This window comes from Mobula hypostoma, chromosome 15 (genome assembly GCF_963921235.1).
Source record: "Mobula hypostoma chromosome 15, sMobHyp1.1, whole genome shotgun sequence".
Lineage (NCBI taxonomy): Eukaryota > Metazoa > Chordata > Chondrichthyes > Myliobatiformes > Myliobatidae > Mobula > Mobula hypostoma.
Window position 1 is genome coordinate 8,698,262 of NC_086111.1, and position 13,489 is coordinate 8,711,750.

Sequence of the window (13,489 nt, forward strand, 5' to 3'; positions counted from 1 at the left end):
CCTAACATCCTGACAGATTTCCCTAAACATCAATCACATGTCCATAGTACATTTCCCTGTAAAAACATCATCCCTATTCACACCCACAAGTTATAGCCTATTAGCCTCATAATTTGCCCTTCCCCATTTAAAAACTTTCCTGTCCCCTCTGATTCTATCCTTTTCCATGATAATGTTAAAGGCCAGGGAGTTGTGGCCACTGTACCCCAGATGCTCACCCACTGAGGGATCTGTGACCTGATCAGGTTCGTTACCTAATACTAGATCTAGTATGGCATCCCCCCTAGTTGGTCTGTCAACATATTGTGACAGGAATCCTTTCTGGACACACTTAACAAACTCTGTCCCGTCTAAACCCTTGAAACTAATCAGATGCCAATCAATATTAGGGAAGCTAAAGTCACCCATGATAACAACCCTGTTATTTTTGCACCTTTCCAAAATCTGCCTCCCAATCTGCTCCTTGGTATCTCTGCTGCTACCAGGGGGTCTATAGAATACCCCCAATAGAGTAACTGCTCCCTTCCTGTTCCTGACTTCCACCCATACTGACTCAAAAGAGGATCCTGCTACATTACCCATCCTTTCTGTAGCTGTAATAGTATCTCTAACCAGCAATGCCACCCCTCCTCCCCTTTTTCCACCCTCTCTATCCCCTTTAAAGCACTGAAATCCAGGAATATTGAGAATACATTCCTGCCCTGGCGCCAGCCAAGTCTGTGTAATAGCCACTACATCATAATTCCATATATGTATCCAAGCTCTCAGTTCAACACCTTTGTTCCTGATGCTTCTTGCTTTGGAGCACACGCACTTTAGCCCTTCTACCTTACTACCTTTACACCCTTTATTCTGCTTCTCTTTCCTCAAAGCCTCTTTGTTAGATCTGGCTTTACTCCATGCACTATATTTGCAGTTCTTGCATGACCTTTATCTTCCTCCACTTCACTATCTGCTCTAACACTTTGGTTCCCCTTCCCCTGCAAATCTAGTTTAAACCCCCCGGAGCAGCACTAGCAAACCTACCCACAAGGATGTTAGTCCCCCTCCAGTTCAGGTGCAACCCGTCCCGTTGAAACAGGTCCCACCTTCCCTGGAACAAGGCCCAATTGTCCAGAAACATGAAGCCCTCCCTCCTGCACCAACTCCTTAGCCACGTATTTAGCTGCATTGTCTTCATATTTCTAGCCTCACTAGCTTGTGGCACGGGTAGCAATCCTGATACTGCAACCCTGGAGGTCCTGTCCTTCAACTTTGCACCTAACTCCCTAAACTCTCTTTGCAGGACCACCTCCTTCTTCCTATCCATGTCATTGGTCCCTAGATGGACCACACATCTGGCTGCTCACCCTACCTCTTGAGAATACTGAGACCTCGATCCAAGATATCGTGGACCCTGGCACCAGGGAGGCAACAGACCATCTCTCCCACAGAGATTCTCGATCTCTCCCACAGAACCTCTTATCTGCCCCCCTAACTATCGAATCCCCTATCACTACTGCTCTCCTCTTTTCCCTCCTTCCCTTCTGAGCTGAGGGTCCAGTCTCGATGCCAGAGACGCGACCACTACACATTGTCCCCGGTAGGTCGTCCCCACCAACAGTATTCAAAACGGTATACTTATTATTGATGGGAACGGCCACAGGGGTGCTCTGCTCTTTCTGTCTATTCTCCTCTCCGCTCTGGAACCAGCTATCTGCCTCCTGACTTTTAGTACCTCCCTGAAACTCCTTTCTATTTCTGCTTCTGCCTCATGAATGATCCGAAGTTCATCCAGCTCCAACTCCAGTTCCCTAACTCGGTTTGTCAGGAGCTGTAGCTGGATGCACTTTTTACAGGTGTAGTCATCAGGGACAATTGTGCCCACCCTGACTTCCCACATACTGCATACGGAGCACTTGACTGCCCTAACTGCTGCCTCCATTACCTACTTCTAAGTTAATTAGATTAATTAAAGGAGCTTATGCGGCCTTACCTCACTGGGAGCAAGCTCATCCTCAGCCTCTGCTCACTGAAGCCTCTTGAGCCAAAGCCATCCTACTCTGTCGCCCACTACTCCGTCGCCCGCTCCTTTAATCTGCTTGTTTTTTAAACTCTCCTGCTAAAGTGGGGTTCCTATAAAAAAGGGAGCATTGCATCCAAATACACAGGAACCAGGATCTTGTAATCTATAGTTAATTGAGGGAAAGCTGATCAATCAATGTCTTACTGTTTCTGTAGATGAATTTTCTCTTCTGTTACTGATTACTGTCAGTATCAATGCCACAGGATCTCTGATCTCAAAAAAAAATCATGCTTACTATATTAGCCAATCCCAATGAAGGATATTCAGAGGCAGCAAATCACAAAGGGAAAAAAAAAATTTAACTAAAGTTTTAAGCATGTTTAACATAAAAAAAGTTTAACATTAAAGATTGAATACCATTTTAAAAACAACAAAGCAAATAATTTCTTATTTTAGTACAATTGTATTTAAATTAATTCTCTGATTAAATAACCATACATTGTACATATTTTTTCCTTAGAGCTTGAAAGATTATTGAACAATAATTATGGTTTAGTACATGATTTGAAATGTAATTTCAATCCCACTGTCAGGACTTCAGGTAGCAAGTATAGCTCAGAAATATCTAAATCTCTAATCGGAAAAGACTGATAAAGACAAATGTAGGTCCCCTACAGAGAGAAACAGGTGAATTGATTATGGGGAGCAAGGACATGGCAGACCAATTGAATAATTACTTTGGTTCTGTCTTCACTAAGGAGGACATAAATAATCTTCCAGAAATGGTAAGGGACAGAGGGTCCAGTGAGATGGAGGAACTGAGTGAAATACATGTTAGTAGGGAAGTGGTGTTAGGTAAATTGAAGGGATTGAAGGCAGATAAATCCCCAGGGCCAGATGGTCTGCATCCCAGAGTGCTTAAGGAAGTAGCCCAAGAAATAGTGGATGCATTAGTGATAATTTTTCAAAACTCGTTAGATTCTGGACTAGTTCCTGAGGATTGGAGGGTGGCTAATGTAACCCCACTTTTTAAAAAAGGAGGGAGAGAGAAACCGGGGAATTATAGGCAGGTTAGCCTAACGTCGGTGGTGGGGAAACTGCTGGAGTCAGTTATCTAGGATGTGATAACAGCACATTTGGAAAGCGGTGAAATGATCGGACAAAGTCAGCATGGATTTGTGAAAGGAAAATCATGTCTGACGAATCTCATAGAATTTTTTGAGGATGTAACTATATGAGTGGATAGGGGAGAACCAGTGGATGTGGTATATTTGGATTTTCAAAAGGCTTTTGACAAGGTCCCACACAGGAGATTAGTGTGCAAACTTAAAGCACACGGTATTGGGGGTAAGGTATTGGTGTGGGTGGAGAATTGGTTAGCAGACAGGAAGCAAAGAGTGGGAATAAACGGGACCTTTTCAGAATGGCAGGCGGTGACTAGTGGGGTACCGCAAGGCTCAGTGCTGGGACCCCAGTTGTTTACAATATATATTAATGACTTGGATGAGGGAATTAAATGCAGCATCTCCAAGTTTGCGGATGACACGAAGCTGGGTGGCAGTGTTAGCAGTGAGGAGGATGCTAAGAGGATGCAGGGTGACTTGGATAGGTTGGGTGAGTGGGCAAACTCATGGCAGATGCAATTTAATGTGGATAAATGTGAAGTTATCCACTTTGGTGGCAAAAATAGGAAAACAGATTATTATCTGAATGGTGGCCGATTAGGAAAAGGGGAGGTGCAACGAGACCTGGGTGTCATTATACACCAGTCATTGAAAGTGGGCATGCAGGTACAGCAGGCGGTGAAAAAGGCGAACGGTATGCTGGCATTTATAGCGAGAGGATTCGAGTACAGGAGCAGGGAGGTACTACTGCAGTTGTACAAGGCCTTGGTGAGACCACACCTGGAGTATTGTGTGCAGTTTTGGTCCCCTAATCTGAGGAAAGACATCTTTGCCATAGAGGGAGTACAAAGAAGGTTCACCAGATTGATTCCTGGGATGGCAGGTCTTTCATATGAAGAAAGACTGGATGAACTGGGCTTGTACTCGTTGGAATTTAGAAGATTGAGGGGGGATCTGATTGAAACGTATAAGATCCTAAAGGGATTGGACAGGCTAGATGCGGGAAGATTGTTCCCGATGTTGGGGAGGTCCAGAACGAGGGGTCACAGTTTGAAGATAGAGGGGAAGCCTTTTAGGACCGAGATTAGGAAAAACTTCTTCACACAGAGAGTGGTGAATCTGTGGAATTCTCTGCCACAGCAAACTGTTGAGGCCAGTTCATTGGCTATGTTTAAGAGGGAGTTAGATATGGCCCTTGTGGCTACAGGGGTCAGGGGGTATGGAGGAAAGGCTGGGTTCTGAGTTGGATGATCAGCCATGATCATAATGAATGGCGGTGCAGGCTCGAAGGGCCGAATGGCCTACTCCTGCACCTATTTTCTATGTTTCTATGTAAAACTCAGCTCTGCAGATTATTGCCAGGATTAGCCACTGAACGGCATTATGTGCGGCAGCAGTACCCGACAGATGTCAAGGTTTAGATTTCCAAATTTAATTGCATAATTGAAAAGGTACAATCAGTTTCATGATGGAAAGACAATAATTGTTAATAAATTCTTAATAATCACATAACAAAATCTGTATTATCCTCTGTATTGGAATTATACTATAGACATTTATTACTTGCCCACAAGGAGTGGTAGTGATACCACTGTATCCACCTGGACTGTATTTCCTTAACAAAATTCAGCACTATTTTGCCAGAAAATGCAAAAATTTGCATAAACTGTGATTCTTTTTCATTATTGAGATGGCATCTACTCAACTTTTATTTACCACCGTAAAAGTAATTAGCTACGTTTGTGTTTTAAATGAGCTTTTAAATGGTGACACATCTATACTAGGTAATAGAACAAAGTAATTTGAAATAGTGGAATGGTGTCACTGAAGCAACAGGAATAATGTATGATGGACCAATTCTTGTCTCTTAACTTTTCAAAAGTTGTGAATGGCCTAGGCTGAGTCCAAATGAAATGATTATATTGGCTGTGTGGTTGAGTGTTTACAGCTGGAGAAATAACACTTCTATTGCCATAGAGGGCTAAAGAAATTTGGCATACTCCATTTGATCCTCACCAATTTTTATTGATGCTGCATAGCAAGAATCATTTCTGGAAATATCAAAACTTGGTACAGCAACTACTTTGCCCATGACCGCAAAAAACTCAAAGAGTTGTGGACACAGTTCAGCACATTACGAAAGCCAGCCTTCCTTCTATTAACCTGTCTACACTTCTCACTGCCTCAGCCAGCATAATCAAAGACCCCACCCACCCCAGACATTCTCTCTTCTTCTACCTTCCATTGCGCAGAAGATAGAAAATCTTGAATGAATGTACCACAAAACTCAAGGACAGCTTCTACTCCACTGTTATAAGACTATTGAACAGAGTAAATATAAGAAACACAATAGAATTAATGACAAACTGTCCCAAAAGGACAGACAAACAAACAATATGCAAAGGACACTTCTCTCGCCCCATCACTGAAATGTTCCTGCAGCCTATGCGGACTCTTCATCTCATGTTCTCAATACTTATTTCTTTTCTTTTTGTACTTGCACAGTTTGTTGTTCTTTGCATAACATTTGTTTGTCTGTCCTGTTGGGCTGGTCTTTCATTAATTTTATTGTGTTTCTTGTATTTACACTGAATGCCCACAAGAAAATGAATCTCAGGGTTGCATATGGTGACATATATCTACTTTGATAATAAATTTACTTTGAACTTTGAAAGCTTGAAAGTCAAATCAAGGTAGGACTTTCACAGTGAAGAGCAGGAACCAGAGGAGTTTTGTAGCACTCCTCGGGTACAAGTAGATGGATTCCTGAAAGTGAAGTCACAGGTAGACAGAGTGTTGAAGAAAGCCCTTAGCGTGCTGGTCTTTGGCAATCAGGGCACTAAGTATAAAAGAGGGGAGGTCATAGTGCAGTTATACAAGACGTTGGTGACTGCAGTTGGAGTATTATGTTCAGTTTTGGTCACCCTACTACAGGAAACTGTAAGAAGTGTAGAAGAGATTGACAAGGATATTGCTGGTTCTTAGGGAAAGGAGTTATAGGAGAGTTAGAGGTTTAGATGCTTTTTCCTTGGAATGTAGAAGAGTGAGAATAAAGGACGGTGGTTTGTTTTATGGAACAAGCAATAGCAAATGGGACTAGCTTGGATAAGCATCTTGGTGGGCAAGGATCAGTTGGGCTGAAGGGCCTGTTTCTGTGCTGTTCGTCTCCACAACTCTAACTCTATAACATTGGAATGAATTGTAAATAGCTAGTACTAAATAAAACCTTGCTCCATTGTCTTCACTACTTGTTTAATTCCTTTTATATACACTCATTTTAAGATCTTCTGGTAAGATGCCAATGAGCTTGGGGGGCAACTAAGTGTATTACTGTCTTTTTTAAATGTAGTTTTTTATGATTGCAAGACCCTGCTGGACATTAAGAATTTAAAGTACTGTAGATCTACCCCATCAGCGAGTTGCTTGTTGAAGAAAAAACTGAAGAACTTGGAATTGGTGTGGATCATGCTGCTGCCTGCATCAGAAAGGCCTCAAAATGCAGTGTCACCTGTTTACAGCCACCCAGGAACGAGTCGTCAGAGTGCCAGGTGTGATGTGGCGTCCCAGCTGGAGGTGGTGCTGCCCCCCGGTGTTCGCTCAGAAGACGACAAGCCAAATTGTGTTCAAAAGCAGACTGCTGCAACATTCATGGACTCAGGGTCTTGGACTATATTTTTTTGAGAGATTGTATTTTACTGATATCTTGTACGTACTACATATGCTTTGTGCTGCACATAACTGTGGGTACTGTGTTTTGCAACTTGGTTGCAGAGTAACACTGTTTCATTTGGCTGTATTCAAAGATATTCTTGTATGGTTGAATGATTAAACTTGAACTTATTGTAATTTATAGCTTTTATTATGTATTGCACTGTACTGCTGCTGCAAAACACACATTTGCCAGTGATATTAAACCTGATTGTGATTCTGATTCAGTGCTTGGCTTTTCCCACCCCTGGATGCTCTGCTAGCTTTGTCACCTGAATCTCTTGCTCTGAATTTTGCTTTCATCCATGATCGAAGGGCAGAACAGTCATCAAAATGATCTAATTCTTCTCGTACGTCTCATGTTCCTTTCATTCTGATCACATTTCACCATCCATCAGCCCTGCATTACTTATTCACTGCTTTTCAGAGTGTACTCAAAGGAAAATCTAAAATTATGCAATTGACCTTGAATTCACTCTCTGAACTCTTGTTGTTCCTCAGTCAGTCAGTCAATGATAGGGTGCCACGGTAGGGTAGTGGTTAGCACAACGCTATTGCAGCTCTGGGCATTGGAGTCTGGAGTTCAATCCTGATGTCCTCCGTAAAGAACCTTTACATACTTCCCTTGGAATGCATGGGTTTTCTCCTGGTGCTCCAGTTTCCTCCCACAGTCCAAAGATGTGCAGGTTCGTAGGTTAATTGGTCATTGTCAATTGTCTTGTGATTACATTAGGGTTAAATGGGCTTGTCAGTGTTTGCTCTTTGGTGTAGTTCAAAGTGCCGGAAGAACCTATTCTGCACTGTATCTCTAAATAAAATGTCTGTTTTTCCTCAGTAAGTCGGTCAATAATTCAGGAAGGTGATTAATCTTGTTGCAATAAAAATGGCATGCTGATTAAACAAATGTTCAGGGAACAAAAATACAGCAGGCACCTTATTGCTTAATGAAAGGTAAAATTAAATGATCCTATTGTGCACTGCTATTTTCTTCATTACATTAGCAATCCATCTAGTATTTGGTTCATTATCCCAATTATTATATTAAAAAGACATCATTTAACAATGAGCTGATAAACACAAGTAACATCTGTGTCACAGAAGTGCCAAGCAATAACTCCCTTCAACAATGGAGCATCTAACTATTGAGTCTTGACATTCATTGTCATTATCATTGCCAAATCCTCCTCCAGCATCTTCAACAAATATCTTACAAGCTCATTTCGAGCAAATCTGTTGTCTGTATTCAGATAGAGAACCTATAGTTTTTCTTTTGCTGATAAGACATTTATTATTTGCCTTCAAGGAGTGGAAGTGATACCATTGTATCCACATTCACTGTATTTCCTTAACAAAATTCAGCACTATTTTGCCAGCATATGCAAGAATTTGTATAAACTGTGATTCTTTTTCATTTTTGACATCTTTTTCATTATTGGCATCTACTCAACTTTTATTTACCACCGTAAAAGTAATTAGCTACATTTGTGTTTTAAATTAGCTTTTAAATGGTGACACATCTAAACTAGGCAATAGAACAAAGTAATTTGAAATAAGAGTAATGTGAAAGAAGAGTGGGAGTAGACAGATTGTTTTCACATAGAGCTAGTACTGACTTGATGGTTGAATGGCTCCCTTCCATTCTGTGATGCTGCTTCATTGAACAATACATTAAAGATTCAGACTAAAGGGATCTAGGAAATAGCTATTGGATCATGTTGGCAATTAGTATGAAACAGCAACAGCCCATTTCCCTCTGCAGATGCTGCCTGGCCCACTGAGTTTTTCCTGCAGTTTGTATTTTGTTCACAGGGCCTTGTAGTCTACTCCTAATTCTGATATTCATGTACCTTGCCATCTTCACGGTCATTGGTTTTCTATATCTTGGCATTTGTTGCAATAACTCCCGTTTCCAGAGGCGTGTAATCTCCACAGAGAGGCAAAAACTCAGGGTCCATAGGCAATAAAGTACTTTGAAGAATTCATCCTAAATCCCTCAGGCAATTGTACGTGGTCTAAGCAATCAAAGTTATGCTTCCATTAAATTTTATATGCAACAGTTAGATCTCGAAATTCATCGTGAATCACCAACCCATGACCATGTTGGTGCCAGAAACGTGACGATAATTGTGGACTGCCCCAACAATTTTTGGAGCTATGGTGGTCATTGAAGCAAGTGACACATTTCATTTTATGTTTTGATGTTTTGATGTATATGCCAAATAAAGCTCACCTTTATCTCAGATATCAGGGAATGAGTTACAGCTTTTATTTTGCCTGTTTTCCGAGTGGAGTGGTAGATTTTGCAGCGAGTTAAGTTGTATATTGTATTTCAATACCACGGTTCATATAGTAATGTAATTAAAAAGCTCACTGTCACTTCAAGTTGTCACATCAGCACCCCAAGAGAATATGCAATAATTGTGCAGAATTTAGTGCAGTTATTACAAATACAAAGTGAGCTTTAACACTGGAATTGCCAAAAGCAATGCTCACCCTGTGACATACATGCATGCATTTTTATCATCCAATGAACTACACTCAGTGGCCACTTTAATAGGTGCAGGGGTGGACCCCAGCGTGGTCTTCTGCTGCTGTAGCCCATCCATTTAAAGGTTCAATGTGTTGTCCTTTCAGAAATGCTCATCTGCGCACAAGTTGAATTTCCTGGTTAATTGATTTACTGTCCATAAGACACTGGAAAAGAATAAGGCCATTCAACTCATCGAGTCTGCTCTGCCATTCCATCATGGCTGATTCCAGATCCCACTCAATTCCAAACACTTGCCTTCTCTCCATAACCTTTGATGCCCTGACCAGTCAAGAAACTATCAATTTTCACTTTAAATATACCCACAGTACTGACCTCCACTGTAGTCTGTGGCAGAGCATTCCACAGATTCACTACTCTGGCTAAAAAGTCCCTCCTTACCTCTGTTTTGAACAGTTGTACCTCAATTTTGAGGCTATGCCCTCTAGTTCTGGATACACACCACCATAGGAAACATCCTCTCCACATCCACCTGATCTAGTCCTTTCAATATTCAGTAGGTTGTCCCGGCATTTGTCTAAACTGCAGTGAGTACAGGCCCAAAGCTACCCTTCATTCCCAGAATCATCCTCGCAAACCTCTTCTGGACTCTCTCCATTGAGAACACATCCTTTCTGAGATATGGGGCCCAAAACTATTGACAATAGTCCATGTGCAGCCTGACCAGTTTCTTATGAATCTTCAGCATCTCCTATTATCTATTCCTCTTGAAATAAAAGCCAAATTGGCATTTGCCTTCTTTACCACAGACTCAACCCATAAATTAACATTCTGGGAGTGTTGCACAAGAACTCCTTTCCCTCTGCACCTCTGTTGTTTGAAATTTCATCCCATTTAGATAATAGTCTACACTTATGTTCCTTTTACCAAAATGCATTATCACACATTTCCCAACACTATTTCTGTCATAGGGGTGGTGGCTGGGAATGGACCCAAGTGCAAGACACGGACACTGAAATACTAGGGACAGGACTAGGATACAGGGCGATGGCAAGGACATGGACAGGAAAACCAAGAACCTGGAACAGGACTGAACAAGGGAGCTAGGAGCCTGGGCTTGGACTCCGAGCCAGAGACTGGACAAGGACCCAGTACCTGGGTCTTGCCTCGGGCTCGGACCCCAGAACGAGGCCAGGACGAAGCTTGGCAGGCAGGACGAGGCAGAAATCTACAGGCTTGAAGCTAGAGGCTAGAGACTTGGCTTGGCAAGAGGCGGGGCAAGGCGAGGCGGGAGACCAGAGGCAAGGCTTGGCAGGCTCCTCCTGGGCAGGGCGCGGATCACCACCCGACAGAGGCAATGGACAGGAAGGGACAGAACCAACCCCAGGTAACGGCAAGATGGCCTGGCTTACCTGGGCAGAGGCAAGGGACGGGAAGGGACAGAACCAACCCCAGGTAACGGCAAGACAGCCTGGCTTACCTGGGTAGAGGCAAGGGACGGGAAGGGACAGAACCAACCCCAGGTAATGGCAAGTCAGCCTGGCTTACCTGGGCGGAGGCACGGGATGGGAAGGGACAGAACCAACCCCAGGTAACGGCAAGACGGCCCAACTTACCTGGGCAGAGGCAAGAGGCAGGAAAGAAGCTAGGCACAGGGTGGCTCCCGGACCAGGCAGCAAGACAAGGCAAGGCTACCGGCAAAGCAAGGCAAGACAAGAACTTCAGGTGAGGCGAGAGTTACCAGCAAGACAAGGCAGGGCTTCAGGTGAGGAAACAGAAGGCAGGGGAAGGGATCCAAGGAGTAAGGACAAGAACAATCCAGCAACCACACCCTGGTCTCTGAAGGTATTTATGCAGCCAGCCCCCATTAGCATCAGCTGCCTCAATTAGCTCAACAAGGACAGAAACAGGGTAGAAAGGAAAACCTGGAGCAAGGGTCAATGGACCGGACTGTGAACCGGAATATGGATTTCACGGACCGGACTATGACAATTCCAGCTGCTGCCTTTTTTTGCATATTCTTCCAATTATTCTAAGTCCTTCTGCAATTGGATTGCTTCCTCAGCACTTCCTATTCCTTCACCTATCTTCTGCAAACTCTGCCACAATGCTGTTGACCTCCTGTCAGCTTGAACCAGTTTGGGCATTCTCCTCTGACCTGTCCCATTAACAGGGCATTTTTTTCTCCACAGAACTGCTGCTTACTGGATTTTTTTTTGTATTTTGCACTATTCTCTAGAAGCTGTAGAGACTGCCATGCATGAAAATCCCAGGAGTTCAGCAGTTTCTGAGATACTCAAATCACCCCATTTGCAACCAACAATCACTGTATGATCAAACTCACTTAGATCACATTTCTTCCCCATTCTGATGTTTGGTCTGAACAACAACTGAACACCTTGACCATGTCTGCGTGCTTTTATGCAATGAGTTGCCTCCACATGATAAGCTGATTAGATATTTGCATCAAGGAGTAGGTGTACAGGTAATAAAGTGGCCACTGAGTGTATATGCGTATACATGCGTTCTGTCAACTTAGTCAATGCATTCCTGTAAAAATTATCATATAAATCATTTATATGAAACATTGCTTCATTGTGTTTTCTTTTAGCCGAGTCATGTTTACACATAACCTAATTATATTTTAAGTAGAACTATTTATTTTCATTCAATAGTGTGATGTCTGACAAAGCTGTTTTCATATCCCCGTTTCTAGGATCATTTCACAAATTATTTGTTTCCATTCCAGTAATACTGCATCTTTCACTTGCAATATTTTTGATTTTGATTTCTTTTTGCTCTCATTAAAAAACAGTAAAAGCTAGAAACACTCAGCAGGGCAAGCCACATACATGGAAAAAGAAAGAGTTAATGTTTCAGGCCAAGACTCTTTATCTTTCATATTTTGGGGTAAAAAGGGTAGTGGACAGGGTTAGTTCCAGACTGGTATTTTACTAATGAGACACCAAGGGTCACTGTATCATTGGGAACAAAAGGAATTGAGATTTATTGACTGATTAGAATTTTACAAATGAGAAAGCCTTTAAGGTTAATATCTCCTTGTGAAATTCCTTCTTCTTTATCCTATCACCTCTACTGGGGCATAGGCCACTGACAGTAGCTCAACAATTCCTCGATCCTGCACCGGTCTTTCAAGTTGTAGCCTATCAAAGATTCCCACTCTCTCAGGGATGCTGTTTTTGGAGCTTTATGGGATGGTGTAGGCTCTATGCCCAAACCTCCTCTTTTTGCAGCTGGGCTCGGGACCGCCCATGACGGAGTATTATGAAATATAGTCTTCACAAAATGGACCAGCCAATTTATCCTTTGTGCCCCATTTCAAATCCAAATATGTAACTGGTCTATGCTGTCAGAAAAATTCCATTTGCCCATGTTTTCCCATTCAGGTACCTGTTCAAGTGTCCTCTGGTGACTGATTTCATATATGGACCTCCTTTGGGGTGAAATGCTTTTTCGTCAGCTTTCCACTCAGTTGCTCCTGTCTTACATTTAACCTATTCTTTATTTCTCAACCCTGTGAAAATAAATGATTCTGTGCATTCATCCTGTCTATGCCCCTCATGACTTTACACCCAATATATCACTCCTCATTCTACTATGTCCCAGTGAATAGCCCTACCCTACTCAGCCTCTCAATAACTCAGTCCTTTAAGTCAGGGGTCCCCAACCTTTTTTGCAGTGTGGACCGGCGGACCGGGGGGGGGGGGGCGCGGGATGGTTGCCACGGACGAGAGTAGCAGTCAAGTACGTTGCGTTTACCCAGAGAAAGACTACAATGACCATGAAGCCTTGCGCGGGCACCAGTGTGCAAATGCACCTGCCGATTATTTTTCTACAAATCGTTTTTGGCAATTCTGTTCGGGGGGGGGGTGTTAATCACGACCGGAATATCGGTGATAAGTGGCTAATACACTCAATTTCGTTTCTAAAAGGCCTTATCTAACGAATTTAATATTAAACACACAGCGCATTTTCCTCGTATGAATATAGAGATAAGTCAATTATCAAGGGAGGATAGGGGATCTTGAAGTAAGTATTGAACGAACTTCCAGTAGTAGTGTCAGAAACAGGTTTGATATTATCATTTAAAGAAAAATTGAATAGGTATATGGACAGGAAAGTAATGGAGGGTTATGGGCTGAG